Here is a 22,444-nt window from a genome sequence, read left to right on the forward strand (position 1 = left end):
CTCATGGAGATTGAAAAGTCGAGCTCTCTGGCTCAAACAGGGCGACAGGAACACTAAGTTTTTCCACAACATCGCCAGCGCGCGCAGAACAAGGAATTCGATCTGGAGTATGAATGATTCGATGGGCAACACCCACAACACTCAGCATGACATCTCTGCCGAGGCAACTTCATTCTTCAGAGGTCAATACAAACGCCAACATAATGACATCTATTACATGATGTGGGCGGTTAACCACCTCCCGACCATGTTTGACGCCGCTGCTAATGATCTCTTCCTCAGACCTATTTCGGAAGGGGAACTCTCTAGCATCATAAAAGGCTTCAAGAAGGACAAAAGCCCCGGGCCTGACGGTATTCCAATCGAATTTTACTCACATTTCTATGATATTCTCAAAGACGATCTTCTCAACATGGTAAATGCTACCTGCCAAGCTGGGAACATTAACAGTGCACTATCGGCCACCTTCATTGCCTTAATACCAAAGATAGAGAAACCAACATCCTTCGGGGATTACAGGCCCATTGCCCTGTGCAATGCTCTATATAAAATCGTTTCTAAGATCATTGCTGAACGCATGAAAAAAACTCTCAGTTCCTATATATCTCCTCAGCAACATGCTTTTTTGAAGGATCGGCTCATACTTGATGCCGTCGCCCTTGCACAAGAAGGTCTTTTTGCCATTTCCTCCAAGAACATTGATGCGGCCGCCCTCAAGATTGATCTCTCAAAGGCATTTGACTGTGTCAGTTGGAGCTTCATCCGAGTTCTACTTGCAAAAATCGGACTCTCGCCACGGGCATGCAGATGGATTATGGCATGTGTTGAATCCGTTCACTACTCTGTCATTATCAACGGAATTCCATCCACCTTCTTCCAGGCGGAACGAGGGCTCCGTCAGGGATGTCCACTGTCCCCTCTTCTCTTTATTTTGGTGATGAACTCTCTTAGTTCGCATATCAACCTTGCAGTCTCACAGGGGAGGTGTAAGCCGGTTAAGATTTGTAAGGACATCTCTCTCTCTCATAACTTTTTTGTTGATGACATTCTTATTTTCGCCATGCTATGTAAATCATCTTGGGCATGCTTATACATCATCTTTCAGAAGTTCCATGCGGCAACTGGCCTATTCATCAATAATGACAAAACCAAGTTATTTCATAACAACTCCAACCTTGCCACTGCCCTTTGGGTAGCGACTCGTTTCGGCATCAACCTCGCACTCTTCACGGAAGGCCTCCCATATATTGGTTTCCGACTCAAAGTCAAAAATAACAAATTTGCTGATTGGTTATGGCTCATTGACAGATTCTATAGCAAAATCTCCAAATGGGAACACAAACTTTTATCACTTGCTGGCCGTTTCGTCCTTGTACAAGCGGTTCTTTCCCAATTATCAGTATATTGGGGTCATCTCTTTGTACTCCCTGCAAAAGTTCACAAAATCATTCAGTCAATTGCCGCTAATTACCTTTGGGGAGGCCATTCCTACCAATCGAAATTACACCTGGCACGAATGGATTTCATCACCATTCCCAAAAAGAATGGCGGTTGGGGTCTTATTAATATGCGGCGTTTTGGCAATGCTCTCATCGTCAAATCCATGCACAGGGCCTTCTTCGGGAACAGCCCATGGTCTACTCTTATCAAGCAGAAATATTTAAAGGGTCGCAGCTTAGATTTCTGGCTCAGAAGATCCACTCTTGGGATCTGCAATGGATCTCCCATCTGGTGCTGCTTTCGCAAGAATCAACGTTTTTTCTTCAGTATTCTCAAATGGTCTTTCTCTTCTGGTTCTTCCGTCTTCATTGCACTTGACCCCACCCTTCACAACCTGGAATCCCATATTCCCCCGGCGCTTCTCACCTTTTTTCACACCAGGGGCATCTTCACCTGGTCCATGCTCATTGACTCATGGTCCTCATTGTCGCCCATCTGGAAATCGGACTATCAACTTCATATCCCCCCCCCCCTTCGTCCCCTTTGGTCCTCTGCCACCCTTCATTTCTCTCGCCTGAACATCCTTCAAATGGGGCCACATGACTCCCTCATCTGCTCTACAGACTCCACCACCCACCCCATCACTGTTAAACGACTCTACTCCGCCCTCACCTCACCCACCCCGCCTCTTCCCTCCCCCTTCCCACACAAACTTTGGAAAGCCAACTGCCCTCTCAAATCCACTCTGTTTGGCTGGCTTCTTTTTCATGACAGGAATCTTGTATGGGATGTTCTTCAACTAAAAGGGTGGCAGGGTCCAAGTCAGTGCTGCTTTTGTCGTTCTCACTTGGAAACGAACATCCACATGTTCTTCCAATGCACTGTCACCTCTGCCATTTGGATCGAGCTGTCAACTTGCTATGGCTTTCCTGTCCTCCTTTTCCCCACGGTTAAGGATGCTTTCTCTTTGTGGTCTTCACAGCGTCCCTTCTGGCACGCCATCTTCCTCCTCACGCTCTGGCATGTCTGGAAGTGGCGGTGCGGCTATGTTTTTCGGGACTCTCGTTCACCTCCCGAAACCATTATATCCTTGATTACTGGCAGCTTGCCTCCGGAGTAAATCACACCAGACGTCGACTCCTTTCTACAGGCGGCATTCCTCTGGCGGCTCCACATCTGCTAGCATCTTCTCACATTGGCAATATGTCTCAGTGCACACACAATATCAGTGAATACTTGTATCAATGTTTTTTTTAGAACATATGCTCAGAATGTCTTTGACCATTTTTGTTTTTTATTATCCACAGCATGAGACCTGATGCGATATGTTGATCGATGGTTTTCCGATCCATATTTTGCTATGTATTTATCAAAACAGTTTATATGAACTCAATATAACATATATAGTTTTTTCTTCTGAAAAAAAAATATATATGCAACAAGAGAAAGAGGGGAGGTTGAGATATTATTCATTCATTATATTATTAATGGGAACCTGTTAAAATTTATTATATAGTGGAGTTTTAAAAATGTAATGGGTGAATGGTGTATTATAGATAAAATAGCACACAACAAACTCTAATCAAATTCTATATTATAAATCAAAGAAATTACACACATATTTATACAAACAAAAGTCTCAAGATAGGAATTCTATCTTAGACATACAGTAGTGTGGTTGAGATATTCTCTCAACCATACACTAAACTAAGAGAAACTATATTCTAGCTAATTCCTATTATGTAGGAACAAACTCCTCAAATGGAGAATTACAACCATAGACAAGTAGGAATTAATTATTTCTAACTCCCCCCCTTAATGACTACTTGTCATGCTAGTGATTCACAAAGTCTGGTTGTGGTCAAACATAACAAAGAATATGTCGATGTCCATATAAAAGAGCAACCATCCACCGGAATGTATGGGTACCAACCGCTGCAACCGCTAGTCCTGTAGGATGTTCTTTGTATACATGATTCTGTCAACCATTATCACTGCATATATGTACCTACAAATCCACCACCATCGGGCGAATTGCATGAAATTCCAAAAACAAAGAGAGATCAGTGCCTTTCTAAGCTAAATATTCATGTCCAAATAACAATTGCAAATAGTTGCGCTGATTGCACCTTTCGATGCAACTGTCAGATAGAAAAGTGTGCCAACCCTCTTGTGCTCAGACACACCAATATCTGAGACCGTGAGCCAGGTGTTACTGCAGTCCACCTGCTCTTACGAGCACAAAGCTCCCGTGTACACGTTAGCCACTCAGGCAATATGCCACCACTGGGCAAGTCCGATTTGCCACCATCGGGCAAATCCTGTAGCCACTAAGGCTCTGCCACCACCGGGCAAGTCCGATCTGCCACCACCGGGCAAATCCTGTAGCCACTAAGGCTCTGTATGTGGTTTCTGGCTCACCATCACTTTATAGTGACAGAAGATGGTTTCAGGCTGACCATAAACCATTACAAAGTGGTTTTAAAGTCACCACAAACTTTCAAATACCTTTAAAAGGCTTACATTTCATACTTCAACATTTTGGAGTTTCTGGGTACATACAATGACCATTATAACAACTGGATTTGTTTATAACATGCTAGGGAGTCTATTCCACAAACCACACTAACTTAAACAAATATCTACTTTGTTGTCCACCATAAACGTTGTCGCTGCTCCTTTACCTCATCTGTTCATTGTTCACATCTTGGGCATCTTTGTCAAATAAATTCTTGGAACTCCATGCTTATCCTGTCATTTGTTAGAGTCATGAATTCTAACGAAACAACTTTACCTACATTGAGTTAGCTAGGCTCAATAAGGCTCAATAATATTTAAACATGATTCCAAGAAACTAAATAAAACATAAATTCTTCAGGTTTAATTTCTCTATCTCTGCCCATAGATGATTATTTTCCAAACATACCAGCAGCCATTTTTCACCAACGATACCTGTGAGGGGTCTACTGATAAAGAAACGGATTGACGACTTTTCACCTGGACTCAATGCAGTGCATTCAAACACTGATGATCCAGACATAGGCACACAGCCATACGAAGAGAACACAATTTTCCCTTCAAGAACAATAATCCAGGACTCCACGGTCCATTCCTCTGTTGCGTTTCAGTATCTACTCCCCTGGAAACAATGCCACTTCCCCTACAGTATCAAGGCTAGTCACTGCTCTCAAGCATGCTGCCTCATGCTCGCTACTTTCCATCACAATCTACTCCCCTGATCACACAAACGCGATCATCATGCAGCTCCAACCACTATTCTTTGATGCCATTTTCATTGTCATGTCATCATCGTATCTGGTAGTAGAACATTCCTGCAAATAAATTTGTCTATTGTTGGAATGGCAAATTCCAACATAGATTTATACTCGTGACAATAGTTTGCCAAGCTAAATGTCACAATAAATAAATTAATTCTTTCAACCAGATTTACATTACTCACATGACCATTCTTAAAACAATATACAACATGACATCATGGCAACACTTTTGATCTGCACCAAACATACTAGTGAATTGCAAAAAAACCACGTAGCAGACTGGCGTAGTAGCAAGGCATCAAGAACGTTGAGGAGATCCGCACTCACCAACAGCTCACCAAAGAAAATTTACCCACGCTGCTTTCTTCTCCACGCAGCAACTCTTGTTGACTTCCCAATGCAGAGGACTCGAACTGCTAACAGTTTACTTGAAGTTGATCAATGCCTGCACATCACTCTGATTGCATTGCTCTTAATGATCACTGAGCACCTTTCGCAACCAGTCCTGCTAACATGATTGGGGATTTCTTAGTTCGTCTCTTTGATCTTCTTTCATGGGAAACCTCTTGCACGATTGCAGGTGGCTCTGTTGTCAACGCATACATTTTGACTGGATACAATTCTTTGAGGAAAGCCTTTCTGGGCCTTCGTTTTGTATATATATAATCCCGCCTTGGCTCGATTAAAAAAAATGCAATGAAATCAGCATCTGTAAGGTGACCAATACACCATTGAATCCATATAACATCATATCTGCCTTCGTCTAGGGTGAATTCCCGCAGAGAAATACAGTAAAAATTCACAGAATGATTTGCCACTGATTTGGACTGACTGCCAACCTTCATCTTTTCAGGAGCACTTTTCCAGAAAATGTGAAATAGGTTCTACCAGATCCACCTCATGAAAATGCTTTAGAAGTCAGCTCTTTGTGACCCTCCCAACGCCTGCTCCACAATCCAAAGCAACCAAATGCCCATTCTGTGTTAAGCGTTCACCAAGAATGTCAACAAGGAACTCATTGCTGTCTTTCACGTCTTGGCCATTGACATGCCCATGGCCCTGACAGGAACTGATCATTCCTCTGCTGGTTGCCCAGAGAAACCAGCGCTCCAACGTTCTCCAACGCTCTTTCCACGACACTCCTTTACTACCCACTGCAATGGCACAACTCAGATCGTTCAGATTTGGGCAGCGTCCATCTCCACGCAGCCAGGAACAATACAACAAACAGATCTGCCTCTTGAGATTCGATTTGTGCAGCCTTCTAGAGCTTTTACCAACAACGCTCCAGGCTCAGTCCTACGCAGCACTAGAACTGCTTTCACGCAGCTGTTCTCCACGCTCGACAATGAGCAACGATTCCCGTGGGCTCTAAAGCAGAACAAGTAGCTGCGTATCTGGTGATGCACATTGCTCCATCCTGCACCACGGGTGACCTCAACTCCTCGATCACTAGCACTAAGCTCTCTTTCTGACTAGTACGCAGCCTCCAGCAGCTTGATCACAACAAATCGATCCGCTTTCTCCAGCAGCTCGTTGATAATAGCAGAAAATATCTATTAGCAACCACCCATGACTGCATACATGTAGATCTCTGACTTTGAAGATGCCACAAATCCAGCAATAGATCTCGGATCCCGTTTTAGCGCGATGCACCTTCCACAACAGATCTCAATTCTTCTGATTCACTTTCCTGCTATAGAGCAATCCGACGACCAATCTAGCAGCGCAATCCGGCAATACTAGTGCAATTTGGCGATAAAACACGGCGCTACGAGATATTGATGAGATCGACTCACTCATATCAAACACGTCGCTGCGAGATATTTGGCGAGACTGGCGAGATCTCTTTATCTAAGATTCACTTAATCCGCCGATATGTCGATCTGATTTCCTTCGCTCATATGGATCAGGATTCGATCCTGGGGCCTTGATCTTCTGTCCTTTCAAGAACCACGGCCTGCACTCGCTCTCAGCTAATGAATCTGACATCTCTGCTCTTCACTCGCACTGATCCGATGAATCCAAGACAGATTTTTCAAAGAGAAAGAGGCTGGCGCTTCTCGACGGCGAAAACTCCGTTCCAAAAACAAAATCGATGCGTGTTACGATATTGGCGCGATTAAGACTTGCTTTTCCACGCCAATAGCAATTTCTGGCGCGTTGGCGTGATTATCACTCTCAAAACCGCGCCAAATGGCGCGACTGTTCCTTAATAAACCGCGCCAACCCCTCCTTCCGCTCAAAAAAATGATCAGTCATCTGAGACCTGTGCTTAGACAGATCTGACAAATCCAGTATGCCACTGAACTTTAGGCATGCTCACATCTGCAACTCTCCATGCTCGCCTCATCCAGTTGAGCCCTCCAGCCCTCAGACAGATTTCAAGCAACCTCATTCAACCAGGATGCAGTCTGTCATAGAAGGTACTCCGCGATCCGATCCTTCCTTGATCAACAATGACAGATCAAAGAGCTCTTCTTCAGCACATCCCCTCACACATTGCATGCCTACCTGAGCCTCTACATGCCTAGCTTCTTAACGCTCTTGCATTCTCTCCATGCCTATGTTGCGTTCTTGCTAATCCTCCACATGGCAGTAGAATGAAGACCCGACCACAGATGGCTGCTTCACCAAACACCTCTTCGTGTAGCCATGCTGCCGACTGGGATTTGACTTCTAAAATGGGGTTTGTGGGCATATACAGATATGCACATGGACTTAAACAAAATTCACAGTGGGTTTGCTTCGCCACACCCTCGGCTTTCTCTCAACAGCTATTTAGATATAGATGGACAAACACAGTAGCTTATTTCTCTGTGCCCAGGAAGGGCTCTGAAGCTCTGATACCAAGATAAAATAGCACACAACAAACTCTAATCAAATTCTATATTATAAATCAAAGAAATTACACACATATTTATACAAACAAAAGTCTCAAGATAGGAATTCTATCTTAGACATATAGTAGTGTGGTTGAGAGATTCTCTCAGCCATACACTAAACTAAGAGAAACTATATTCTAGCTTCCTATTATATAGAAACAAACTCCTCAAATGGAGAATTACAACCATAGACAAGTAGGAATTAATTATTTCTAACTTAATTAATTATTTATACGAGTGCATAATTTTTTTATATAATTATTAGTCCTCCTTTAGCAAGGACTATAGCAATCTTTCTCTCGAAAGACTATAGCAATCTTTCTCTTAAAGTAGATTGACTTCACATTATTTTACCCAATGTTTATAATTTTGTCCAAAATTTTAAAAAAATATTAAATATTCCTATTTCCTTAAAAATTCAAAATTAATTTTAAATAACTAATAATATATTGTGTGTAGTGAGAGAAGCCGCGCTCTTAAGCTCCTCTACACAATATATTAACATTTAGGGTTATAAATGTTCATATTCATTCATATAAATCATCATCAAAGTTTTGAAACCTACGATGACTATAGTCATAGTGTCCGTGCATAGAGCTGACTATCGAAGTAGAGCAAGAAAACTGCGCAGTTGACTTCTCTTCTCTATCATAGAATACAAATGTTTGATATGTAAAGCACAGAAGACGAGAAAACGAAATGCGAAAGAGAAAACGCCAACGTTGGTCTGCCATTTGAAATACTCAACGACGTAAATAGCTTGACGTGCAACGTGGGCGGTCTGCATTGTTCAGTGCTCATTCGCTGAATTACTTGGCGAGTCTTTCCCCATTGGAAATTTGGATGTTTCCCGTGTCCAATAAAAATCGAAAGCCAGTATTTGGCTTCAAACTATTAAAATACAATGAGGAGTATGGAGGCATCTAATTTCAATGTATCAAACCCATAGTTCTGTGTATGTTGATTTTCTATGAACATTCCAAATGGTGTACGATAAAGCGTGAACTTTTTTTCGTTTCACTGGAATTTAAAAGAAAATTAAATGAATCTACGCAATATTATCTTAACTATCGAGGATAATTTAATTTTCCATAACTATGGAGGGTTTGGTATTGCTGTATGGAATGAAGAATGCAGAGTTAACAATCCAGGGTAATTTAATTTTCCATAACTATCGAGGGTTTGGTATAGCTGTGGGCAATGCAGAATGTAGAGGATAGCTTTCCTCCGGATTGCTCTCCTCCGTATCTGCATTGCCATCTCAAAGGGTGTTCATTGTGTGGAACTTCCTATGAAAGCTTGGGTAGAAAGAAAAAGTCCCCAAAAAGTATTCCACATACCAGAAGGGTCATCATTTCTTCATTGACGAGGGCCAAAAGCATAAGGACGTAAGAGAAATAGCAAATTGCGAAAAAGGAGTGATTTTCCTTCCCGCTCATCGTATTCCACCACAAATATAGATTTGCCCACTTCAATAACTAATCCCACTTGCACTTCTAACTAATCCCACTTGCACTTCGAAACTGTGAGAGTGGAGGCTTGATGAAGAAGCTAGTTACCAGATAACAAAGCTGCAAAAGCTCGATGTAATTTTTTGTCCACTTCGATGACAGTGTTCGTATTTTAATATGTATATTCACCATTTATGTCAATGACTGCGTGAGACTGCCACCTCTCGTGTCAATTCTTTGGCGACTTCTCGGAAGCAAAGCATAACAAATGGAAAATGAGATTATTGTTCGGCATCTGATGAACACTACAACTTGCAACATTTGGGCCTCGGCATTGGTTGCAATAGTTTTTGTAGTTTCCGTAACCATTTTGGTTTTCAGTTGTAAAGTTTTTTCGGTTTTCAATGTAACAGTTATATATATTATCAGAAGGTGGTAGCAGAATTAGTAGAACATTTATTGAGCAAAATAAGTGTATCTGAGTGTATGGAATCTAGTTAGGTAAAAACGTTTAATATGAAGAATGTTTTAAAACTAGAAATAAATATTTTTAATTGTCTAGGGTAATTTAACTTTCCATAAACATGGTAAGGGTGGTTTGATATAGCTTTGGTGGAATGTCGAGGATAGATCTCCTCTGCATTGTTCTCCTCTACGAGCTCTCCTTCGCATACGCATTTCCATTTTGGAGGAAGTTCATTATGCAGAGTGCTAAGGTTCTCTCTGAACAATGAAATTTCTCTGAAATTACAATTCCGGGTTCAATCAATGCGGCGGAGAGCTATCCTCCAGATTCCAAAGGATCAGAAACAATGTTGATATGGTTGAAAATGTGATTTGGTTAAAAACGATGAGTATGAAAGCGATTTCTTAGAAAAATTGAAAGCAACACGCTACAAGAGGTCTATCCAAGTAGCGACCAACTCGCAGTTTCATCATATTATATTTTTTTGACAACTACATAAATAGTTTTCCTTCTTCGGTATTTCTGAGCGAGGGCATAGGATAAGCGATGCCTATAACTCTCTGTTTTTAAGCCGAAATCTGCGACATGATTTTGGTGAAAATTTTTATTTCAATTAGAGTTTCAAAATAGTTTTGATTTTGTATAAAACTAGTTTTCTTATATTTCTTAGCAACAAACGTATCTTATAAACTAGCTCTAGCTTAGCCCTCTGCCTCAAGTATAGAAATTGAAATATATCCCCAATTTATCCCTAAAAACTTAACCTTTATGCAAATTACATGCCCATATAAAATGTGCCACATATCAAAGATCCTTCATAGTGATCAGGTTCTGTGCACTGTCCAAACTAGTAATCTATACACTTACTTTTTGAATTATGTCTTTCTTTTAATGTTCTATAATAGCGACCCGCTATGCAATAAAGCAACTTCGCGGTTTGTAAACAAGAAAAGAAAGTAACAAATGTTCTTTTTATCTGTAGTTACTAACTTTCTGAAAATTACAGCTAGCTTTCCAAATATGTAACCAGTCACTTAAATGTAACTTGATTGGGGATTTTAAGATATTTCAGAAATAGAAACCGATTTTTGTCCAATTTTCAAAATATTTGAACATTTGAGAACATCGAAATCACATAATTGTATCATCCACAATGTTTTAGAGTGAGAAACCAGTTACAAGGTGAAGAAAAATTAACAGCCTAATTTAAGACTGAGTTATTTACTTTTTGGAAGTTTTTCCAGTAGGTCTTTTTTGTCTAATTTCTCTAAAATCTGATAGGAATTTATTGAAATCACAAGCTTGATGGGTAACCCTACACAATAGAAGTGCCCGAGAGGTTTTACAGGGTGCGGAATCCATATATACAGTAAGAAAACCTATTTTAAATAACACACATCAAAATTTCACCTCAAATTTTTCTGCCCAATTCCAACACCAAAAATTCCAAATAATAACAAACAATTCCAATTTAAAACTGAAATACTTTATTATAGTCTTATAAGTCCATGCAAACTAAATTTACCTTTCAATGGTGGATATTAAGTCACTGCCCAAAAAAATAAGAGCATATTTCAAATATGGTGATATTTAACATTTTTGAGTACTGGTTTTTCTATTTAACGGAAAATAATTTAGGGTAACAATCACATGTAGGTGATAAAAACGTTCATGTGCCCAATGGGCTGACTACTTTCAATCCAAAGATGTAAATACCACGAATTCATGTTGACTACGGCGTACATTGTCTGGAAGAATTAATTCATGTTGATTGTGGAACAAGTTGTGCGGAGGTGCAAAGAAAGGTTTTCATTGTGCACCTCCGCACAACGGGTCTCCCTTCAAATCAATGGGCAGGACTTTGCAGCTCGAGGCAGCGCTGAATCTATCCTTATTTTGATGAGTTGCATGTTAGGCGAGAAATATTTGCGCACCATTATCAATATAAACACGGAAGTATTACGGTCTCTCCAGTTCTATGGCCTGTTCAAAGGTTCTCTAGATAGCCCAAGGAATAGTTATTCCTATGGTTTTAAGGGCTTCATTGGCTATTGGATTTCATACTCTTGCAAAGAAAAGAGTTAGGGAAATTCTAAAGCATTTAGGATATATGTCTATGAATCCTAAACTATGATGTTAAGTATGTCTAAACTATCAATTAAATAATTATTAAAATATGATATAAAGAAAAGCAATCATAAATTAATGTTATTAATGATTTTCTTTTGTGAAATACTGAACCATTAAAATTTAAACTAAATATAACATCTAAATTATAAATGGAGTACTAATTTAGAATAGAGATAATTCTCGATGCTATACAGTAAAAAAATGGAACACTACGATAATGTAAATATTCAAGTTTTTAAAGAGAAACAAAACAATCTACATTGTTTAAATATTTTACATGAAGAATAAATATTAAATGCAAATAGTTAAACTGAGAAGTATTTTTGTAAAACAAATTACTCTTTAATTACTTATCGACAAAACAATTCACTAAATAAATATTGAAAGAAATTAATAAATAAGAAATTGTTACAGCATATGCTTGTTAGTTGAATTTGTATAAAAATAACATCCCTAATAATTTGAATACATGAAAATAATTCACAGGCACATAGACAAGAGCTGTGTTCAAAATGAATTTTTTAACATTAATCAAATATACATTTTAAACGTCTTACCATGTAAGTTGCATCCTTGAAATTGTTTTCCCCTTGAAGCTTGACAATAACATTGTTAATTGTGTGTCTGAATAAAATGTCACAAATCTCCATAATGGTGATGACGTGACTTCTAGAAATCGCGCAACCACTTTAGTAAGAGCTTGATAAGTATAAGGGTCACCCTCATAGTCAATGTTTGGAATATTGAAACCATGGGGAATATCTGCAATAACTAGGGCATAATCCCTTTTAGGTACGAGTTTAGAAATATCTTCATAGTCGCCTTGTATTACTTGATATTGAATAGTGTCTAGTCCATTCCAAATGAAATGAGTAAGAGTTGGATCAAGTTCAACATTCTTAATATCTTTCTTCTTCAGTGTTTCGATCTTTATTTTTTCAATAAATGTTCTAAAACTATCTGGTGCTCCATTATCATCCTTCTTCATATTTTATCAAATATACAAATATATGTGTAAGTTATAAATTAAAAATAGTACAGAGATGAATAAAAATGAATGTATAAATCAGCATACCTTTTTGAATGCAAGATAAATTTTTTTAAATGTTGATGTAGAACTTGAATCTGGATAGTTGCATACAACATCATCCAAACTATCTTCATTCAACAATTTAACCATTTGTTCTTGAATTTTCATGTAAACTTTGTGACTACATAGATAAAGTAAAAAAAAATTAATATAATGATATGTATAACAAATACTACCAAGAACAATATGTTATATTTAAAAGAAAATTGTAATCTAAAAATAAATAAAAATAATTCAACAAAATTACTTTTGAAATTCCTTAGACATTTCCTCCAATGGTAATTCCCCTGACCTCACACGAGATAATACTGCTTTGACAATTTTTTCATCCTTCACTCCTTGCAATGCTCTCCAAGGTGTGATAGTCATATCTTCTGGAAGCTGCTTCATTTCAGGACCTGATTTACTGTTGCTACATATCAATGGCTTAGACCTTTTGACCTTCTGGTTTTTAATGCCAATGTTCTCCCACATGCTAAAATTCACATTAATCAACTCCCATATCTCTCTAGTGCTAAATGCCAACTGGAAATTTTATCAACACCTCTGAATAAATCACTAAGGCTGCCACCTTTTCCACCTTTTGAATTGATTTTCTCTTCAGTTGAATAGCTTATTTCCATACAACATTCCTTTCGGAAATCTACAGTAACATTTATCCTATCCCCACCAAATTTTTCTTCAAATTTACTATGAATAAATCTAACCCTTTGGATGAAAGTCATAGACATCCTATATTCATTATCTGAATTATGATCCCATGCCACTAACTTTGCTTATGTATCTAATAAACTAGCATAAATGATACATTTCATTGTTTCAAAACGTGGGTTATTGGGATATTCCTCCATCAATTGTCTTTAAGCTTCTACAAAATGGTTCCCCCCAAGCACATAATAATTGTATTCAAAACATTTTGACTTATCAAATGTTTCTTTGTTGGGAACTTGAACTAGATCAACAAGAGGCACATAATTAACCACATGAGCATATGGATTGTACCTCATCAATGTCTTCAAGTTGTGAACATGTAGATGATGTGGCTTTCTGATTTGATATTGACATTGTCCTTCACTTGCCTTATAGATTTGTCTGACATTAAGCTGAAATGTATGACCACCCTCAATTAAGTTTCTCTTTTTCAAGTTCTGTCGAATGGCATTTTGTTTTGTTTTGATAATTCCATCCTCTAAATCAGCTCCTGTTGTAATGATTTCTCTTCTTTCTTTTGAAGTTTCACTAGGTTCTTGACTATTGGTAATGACTACTTCAAAATGTTCAACTTTACTTTTCTTCTTCATAACATTCTCATCATTAACTGTAACAGATTTATTCTTGGGCATTGTTACTTTTGGTCTTTTACGACTCTTCTCAGTTCCAATGTCATCTTTAGTAACGACAACATATTCTTCACTCTTCCAGTTTCAACTTCCTCATCTTCAAAAGTAACTTTTCTACCCTTGCTAGATTTATCCACTAGAGGCTTTTTTCTGATCCCTTGGATGTAGTTTTGTAGCATCATGAATTACTACATTTTGCTTGTTTGCCATATCTTCTTCTGACACTAAGTAGAAACTGCTGACAACTTTCATAATATCATGCTCTATGAAATGAATGCCTCCCAACCTAATTGAACAACTTTCAACAAAATTTTACCAAACAAAATATCATATGTCAATAAAAACTAAGTTAAAAAAAAAATAGTGAGGCAGTTACAAGAATAAAAAACACAAATATAAATAACAATACTTACGAAATTTTGTTTCATCTCATTTACAATTTGTTTACACAACTTTGTAGATACCAAACTCGTGTCATACAATGAATATGATAACTGGTATTTAATCATTTCATGTGACTTGGGCAGTTTTGTAAGTATGTAAACAACTTCACTGTTCGGTACCGAACACATGTCTATGACTCTTCCCATCACGTCATAAATTCCATTATCATTAGGTATATCAATATATAGATATATCTGCACATTTTGGCTTTCTCTTTCTTTCACATACCAAATTTTTGATGGAAGTTTCACTTCTTTTGATTTCTTCCAGTATGAAATCATCTTCTTATCATTTGAGGCACCTGAAAGATTTGTATCCATCATCTCAAGTGGGGTTCGTTCACCAATGTTTTTGGAATATCCACCTTTAAGAGTCTTTGGTCCAGAAAGATTCACAAAATTCTTCTTTGATGCCATTTTACTGAAAAAAAGAAACACATAAATTAGTAAATGACAAAAACATTTTAACTTAAATTAGCAATGAAAACGATAAATGATAATTAATTTTATAAATCATAACAATTTCGAAAAAAATAATTTAAAAAATACATCGTCTTGCTACCACCCCCTGAAAATCGGCTGGCCAACCAAGCCAGCCGTTGGGTCCGGTCCCCTAGCCCACTTTAGCGGCCCAACCACTGCCCTTTGGCAGCCCCCCTCCCCACCGACACCCCCCCCCCCCCCCCCCGCACCACCCCGCCGACCCTCCTGCCCGCGGGGTGGCGGGGCGATTCCAAGAATCGCTTTGCCACCCCACGGGCGGGCAGGCCAGCCATCCCCATTGCCCCTAACCTATGGGCCCGTTTGGCCACCATGAGCTTTACTGAGCCCACCATGGCCACAGCGGACGTAGTGGGTAAATTTGGTTCGCAAAAAATTTTAATTAAAAAAAAAAAAAACTTCATTAAACTTATTTACTATTAAAATTTACAAGGAAAAAAAAATTAACTAACCTTTCAATTGCAAGAATTCTTCGTTGAATATGTTGTTGATAACAATGTAGCTGCTCCACAAATTCACTCCATGTCTTTCAACAAACCTCGGAAAACCTTGGTGTAATGTGAGTAATAGTGATAATGAAATTTATTATATAGGTGAAACTATGGAGATGTTTTACCGTACGATTAATGTGAGATTATTTTGTTTAAAAAAAAATAACATGTTAATTTTTTTTATGGAGATATAGGAATCTATGATAAAGCGAATATTATGGAATCGTTTCACAGCGCGGTGAATGTGGGATTAATTTGTTTTAGAAGGTATTATAAAAATTAAAAAATACATTCAATTGTTTAGTAAATATTATATAGTTTACCTATTAAAATAATTTAGGTAAAAATTTTAGCTTAGAATCTTAAATTTAAAGATTTATTTCAGAAAAAAAAATTAGTTAACGTTTTTCAATAAATTGTAGAATAAAATAATGAAGGGAAATACATGAAACAAAATTTTTGGAGGGAAATATTTTGGTGAAACTTTTTGGAGGGAAAATTTCATTCTCTAAGCTATATAATATCTTTAGGAGAGTTTTCATTTGTATCATTCAACCTCTTCTATTTGAAAGGGATGGATTCTCCTGATAGTGAAGTTTCGCTTTCTAAAGCATCAACATATTCATCGCGTAACAACTCTAATCATATTGATGAATATAACGGAAATTCTTCCACTATGAATAGAAAATCAATTTTTCCACTTAGTCCTAATTCTAAGGACTATCAGAGAAGCACTGATGAAAGAGGGGATGGAAAATTTCAAATAAATAAAGAGTCATGGATTCCACTTAGTCCTAATTCTAAGGACTATGAGAGTAGCAGTGATGAAGAGCATGATGACGAATTTCAAAAGAATGGAGTGTCATGGTGTCCTCTTAGTCCTAATCCTATGGACTATGAGAGCAACAGTGATGAAGAGCATGATGACGAATTTCAAAAAAATGGAGTGTCACGGTGTCCTCTTAGTCCTAATCCTATGGAATATGAGAGCAGCAGTAATGAAGAGCATGATGGCGAATTTAAAAACAATGAAGTGTCACGGTGTACACTTAGTCCTAATCCTATGGACTATGAGAGCAGCAGTGATGAAGAGAATGATGACGAATTTCAAAAGAATGGAGTGTCACGGTGTCCACTTAGTCCTAATCCTAAGGACTATGAGAGTAGCAGTGATGAAGAGCATGATGATGAATTTCAAAAGAATGGAGTGTCACAGTGTCCACTTAGTCCTAATTCTAAGGACTATGAGAGCAGCAGTGATGAAGAGCATGATGATGAATTTCAAAAGAATGGAGTGTTACAGTGGACTATAAGAGCAGCAATGATGAAAAGCATGACAATGAATTTCAAAATAATGGAGTGTCACGGTGTCTACTTAGTCCTAATTCTAATGACTATGAGAGCAGCAGTGATGAAGAGAATGATGCTGAATTTCAAAAGAATGGAGTGTCACGGTGTCCACTTAGTCCTAATTCTAAGGACTATGAGAGCAACAGTGATGAAGAGCGTGATGATGAATTTCAAAAGAATGGAGTGTCATGGTGTCCTCTTAGTCATAATTCTAAGGACTATGAGAGCAATAGTGATGAAGAGTGTGATGAAAAATTTCAAAAGAATGGAGTGTCATGGTGTCCTCTTAGTCCTAATCCAATGAACTATGAGACTAGAAGTGATGAAGAGCATGATGACAAATTTGAAAAGAATGGAGTGTCACAGTGTCCACTTAGTCCTAATCGTATGGACTATGAGAGAAGTAGTGATGAAGAGCATGATGAAAAATTTCAAAAGAATGGAGTGTCACGGTGTCCTCTTAGTCCCAATCCTATGGACTATGAGAGCAGTAGTGATGAAGGACATGATGAAGCACTTAGTCCTAATCCTAATGACTATAAAGGTAGCAGTGACAAAGGACAGGATGTAGCATTTTCAGTAAGTAAACAGTCACATTTTTGACGTAGTCCTAATTCTATGGACTATGAGAGCAGCACTGACAATGCACATGAGGAAGAATATCCAATAAACATCAAGTCAAATTTTCCATTTAGTCCCAATTCTAAGGACTATGACAGTAGCACTAAAGAAGGGAAAGATGAAGAATATCGTCTAAGTCAGTATTTGAAAAGCATAGCTGATCATAGTGTGGATAAAATTCCTCTTAATGATGATGAAAATTCTTATACAACTGATGATCTGATGATGGAGATGTTGCCAAGAAATATTGTATCGAGGAGTAGGAGCAGACCTTTTTGTATCCGTGCAATATGTTCTAGTTATACAAGGGGTAGAGCAAAATATCTGACGAGAAGAGGTTCTATCAGTGCTCTCATTTCAAGTGAATGTTTTCAAAAGGATTTCTTGAAACATATGGATTTCAAATTTGCATTAGAGAGAAGGAAGAGATATTTTTCAATGAATAAAAGCATGCAAAATAAATATTTAGTTAGGTGCATGCAATCTACATTGGCAGGTTATGATTATCATATTAGGTCTTTATTTATCTGTAGAAAGGATTTCAAAATGTTTCATTCGATGGTGAATTTTCGTCTCTCGAGAATTCTAGAAAATTTGGAAAATGATCCTACATTTTATTCAGAAGTACGTCATAAAAGACAGTTTGGGCCATTATCAAATACTGCAATGTCATGGATGAAAGATTTCTTTTCAAAGCATGGAGAGTGTATGCCAAATAGAGAGACAATACATATTCTAGATAATTTTTGAAGACAAGAAATCTACAACTTATACAAAGAGTATGTAGAAGGTGCTGAGGGACATGGCCGATTTATTACATATCAATATTTTGTGAAGGTATGGAAGAAAGAATTCAACAATGTCCATATTCCTAAGAAGACAAGCATGGGGATTTGTAGTAAATGCGCTTCTCTTAAATAAAAAAGGTACAAATGTGAAGGGTCAAAAAGAGGTAAGCATTCATAATTTTAACTTTTAAAATTGTATAGTCATCAACTATTAAAAAATATTTCTTAATGGATTTCTTTTATGTTGTGTAGATTCAATTATCAAAGAACTTCAAGAGCCTCGTGAACAACAAACAAGCGAAAGGAAAAAGTTTTACAAGCATTGAAATAAGTGTTATGATAATCCAAATAAATATTTGGGTTTGATAATTGATGGTATGGACCAGAAGAAAACACTTTTACCACATTTTGTTCGCACACCCAAAAATTTACAGGAGGAAAATTTTATTTAGTATCACTTGGTTGGTTGTATGGTCTTGAGTGGGAAAATGTTGCCAAGGGTGTACTTCACACCTCCAAATATTCATAATGATGCAAATATGACAATAGCCATAATTAATGATGTGCTTTCTCATTGGTCTGGTAATCTTCCTGAAGTTTTCTATCTATAATGGGACAACACTTGCCGTGAAAACAAAAATCAGGTTGTTTTTGGATATCTAAACATGCTTGTTGAATTGAGAATTTTCCAGAAGGTAAAGGTTGGTTTCCTTCTTGTTGGGCACACTCATGACCATATTGATCAGATGTTCAGTTGTTTTTCAGTCTCATTGAGGAGGAAGGAAGTTGGGAGCTTGCCATCATTAATTGAATGTATCAAGAAATCATACATGCCAGAGCCTACTTTGATGTGTTGGAAGAAATTGTTGACATGCGAAGGTTTATTCTGGGATCGCATGGTGAGGAGAAATGCATTGAACAACTTAATGAAATTAGCTTCCAACATCAATTTCGTATCAAAAAAATTGATGGGAAACACTAATATTGGGCAAGAAGTATTCAACTACTGAAAAATGGGCACCATCATCAGGTTTGGAATTTTTGAAGTTCATTCCAGATCATCCAATATTTGCATCAAAAATATTGTTATTACAATCAGTTGGTGAAGTTCATAATGCACGAAGATAGAATAGAGATATAAATTATTCTGATTACCTAGAAGAAATTAAAAAATGTATTAGATATACATATGAGTACTTTGAAATTGTTGATTTAGTTTGCTGGGACTCATTTTTCAATAATCAAAGTGATATCATTTCAACAACAACAAATGAAGATATACCTTTGAAAAATCCATTTATTTGGCCACAAAATGTGTTGAATGAACATGAGGAAATAAACATTGTTGAACAACAACAATCTCAAGCTATTATTAATTCTTCACAGGGAGAGGAAAGGCAGATGTATATTGGTTCTAAAATATCTCATGCACAACGTGAAGCCATGGAAGACCTTTACAGGGGTTTAGTACGGGATATTAAGGAGGGTTGCATGATCGCAGAGCTAGCAGATGGAGATCTCAATGGCTATCCATTCTGGGTTGCTAAAGTTATAAAGGTCTTTACAGAAAATAAGGATGTTACAGATGTTGAAGTACATTGGTATGCCACAAATACACACCCATTCAATGGTGTGTATAAGCCAGAGATGGTAGTTGACCAAAAAAAAGGCGTAAAGAGAAAGGGAAAGGGTACAAATATAAATCGCCGCCGCACAGACATCTTAAAATTGGAGGATGTTGACATACTTTTTTATGACTTCAATTTCACAAAGAGAGGAACTATTCGCTTCAAGACGATAGAGATTCTGAAAAGGTTGTTACCAAAAGCAACAGTGTTGAGATGGAAATCTTCTGGAACCAGTCATAGATCTAGAAGAATTTTGAAACCTGAAATGGTGGGCATGCATGTGGACTCAGATGGGGCAGTAGTTGATGAAAGAGAAGAATATGGAACATCTTCGTCAACATCTATTCATTCATCTGAAGATGTGAATTATGATGGTGTGCAACAAAATATGAGAGATTTTGAATAATTGTTTAAGACAGTTTATATAACTGATGTTTGCATCGTATCTTGAAATAAATTTTTTTATTTCCATATGGTGTTAAATCAGAAGTTATGAGTCATTTTTATGTTGTTGGATTATATGTATTAATTATGATAAATTTTATTGTTTAGAATATCTACAATGCAACATTAAATTAGAGATATAATGTATGTTTCATTCAATATACAAATAATGACATTTGAATTCATTTAGTCATGTAATTTGTTCATAATGTCATGGTTTTTTAATTTTATGGTTGAAAAAATTCCAATTTCTTTTGTATCTAGCATGTTATAGTTGAAAACATGTTGTATTTATACTTAGGAAATAAAAATGTTATTCTACCAAAAACATTAGTGTGCTTTTTTCCTCATAAACAACCTTTTTTGGCACATAAAAATTCGGTTTTACTAGCATTTTTTAAAAATGTTGAAAATTGACCCTAAAAAAAAAAATCATTGTTCCAGTGTCACCACTTTTTCGTTTTCAAGGTGTTTTTTGCACAAAAATTTTGTTTTCATTGCCATTTTTAAAACATGTTCAAAATTGACCCTAAAAAAAAACCATCGTTCTAGGATACACACTTTTCATTTTTAGCACTGTTTTCGTTTCGATGTTTTTTCGGGGTTTTTTGGCCAGAGTTCCCATTCTGAGTTTATAGTTCCCATTTCAAAGTTTACATTGTTCAAGTTAACCACTCAGACAACTTTTGTGTGGGTCCCACTACTGTTCCGGACCTCTTAGGCCATAGTTTCCCTCATTCTATGGGCAAGTACGTGACCATAGACCTAAATTCACTCTCATAGGCCTGCATGCCAGTGACTGTGGACCAAACTTTCCAATTATGTGATAGCAAACCCAGGATTTAAGCCACCTTTTCAGGCCCAAAGCCCAGGCCACTGCACAGAATGGAATGATAGCTTGAAATCAAGAAAAGTACAAGGAAATAATAAAGAAAAAGCAATAAACTCAGGAAGACCTTAACCAGAACCCTATTAGCCATGATAGGAATTTCATCAAACATATTATCAACATGTAACCTACAGGTGTAAACAACAAAATTAAGTGTAGTGATGTCATACTTATCTAAGAACCTCCATGAGCCATTGTTTCCTCATGTCATTTTCTTCCTTATCACTTATTGGGTCATAGATACCATATCCATTAAAATACAAGTAAAAACATGCTGAGAGCCATACATAATTGTTGTCACAAAATATACATCTAACCAGCATAATAGGGACAGAAATACAATAAACATATCAGCCATCAAAATCCATATATACACTAGTAAATTTACACATGAAAATCAATGGAATGAATTTCTCATTAATCAATGAAATGAACCAACCGTTGATGGGACTACGATGTTCCACCCAACCATAGATTGGCTGAACCAAATCTCTCTTCATCTAATCACCCTCGTGCCATATTCTAAGCTTGAATGTGGGACTCGTAGAACACATAAAAAACACCAATCAATGTGGATGCCACCAAATTTCTTCGCCTACATCATGCTGAATTTGAGTGCCTCCTAGTCTCTCAGGCTTTACCGTGCATTCGTAGTCTGATCTAGGGATCACTAGACCCTAAACCAAGACATACTTTCTGGGATTTATGGTGCATTCCATCCCGAAATCACTAGGCCCAGAGGAGAGAAAATCCACCTCTTGGATTTACCATATATCCTGCCATTCAGCAGCAAGGATTCCTAGGCCCACCAAGGCACACATTCTGACTTTACCACAACCCACAATCTAGTTCAAGGGTTACTAGGAAAGTGGGTTAATGCATCCTCATTCCATTTTAGGGACCACTACAACATGTGTTTGTCAATTAAGAGATCCACCCCACTCAACCTCGAATCCAATCTAGCCATCACACATAAACCAAATGAGAGAACCCATCTCATCAAAGCTATCAAGAAATGGCAAGGCTAGGCTGAAAATATTGTCAGACCTGGAAAAACCCATAGCATGGTAGAAAAGAAATGCATGAAATCCCATGCATGCAAAATCGAGTAAGGAAAATACACATGCAATTCGATACCTGTAATGAATCCTATTGTAGCTGCCTCATCCTGCCTTTCCCTACTTAATCTTTCCTCCCTCTTGCCTTATT

General features: G+C 37.5%; 1 pseudogene; it reads right to left on the reverse strand.

The window, feature by feature from the left end:
• Positions 1-5,173: 5,173 nt before the first annotated feature.
• LOC149188438 (alpha N-terminal protein methyltransferase 1-like) lies at positions 5,174-6,710 on the reverse strand (annotated as a pseudogene).
• Positions 6,711-22,444: the final 15,734 nt, after the last annotated feature.

Source organism: Pinus tabuliformis, chromosome 3_1, assembly GCF_031772625.1.
Source record: "Pinus tabuliformis cultivar Carrire ecotype Pingquan chromosome 3_1, CPIR1, whole genome shotgun sequence".
Taxonomy (NCBI): Eukaryota; Viridiplantae; Streptophyta; class Pinopsida; order Pinales; family Pinaceae; genus Pinus; species Pinus tabuliformis.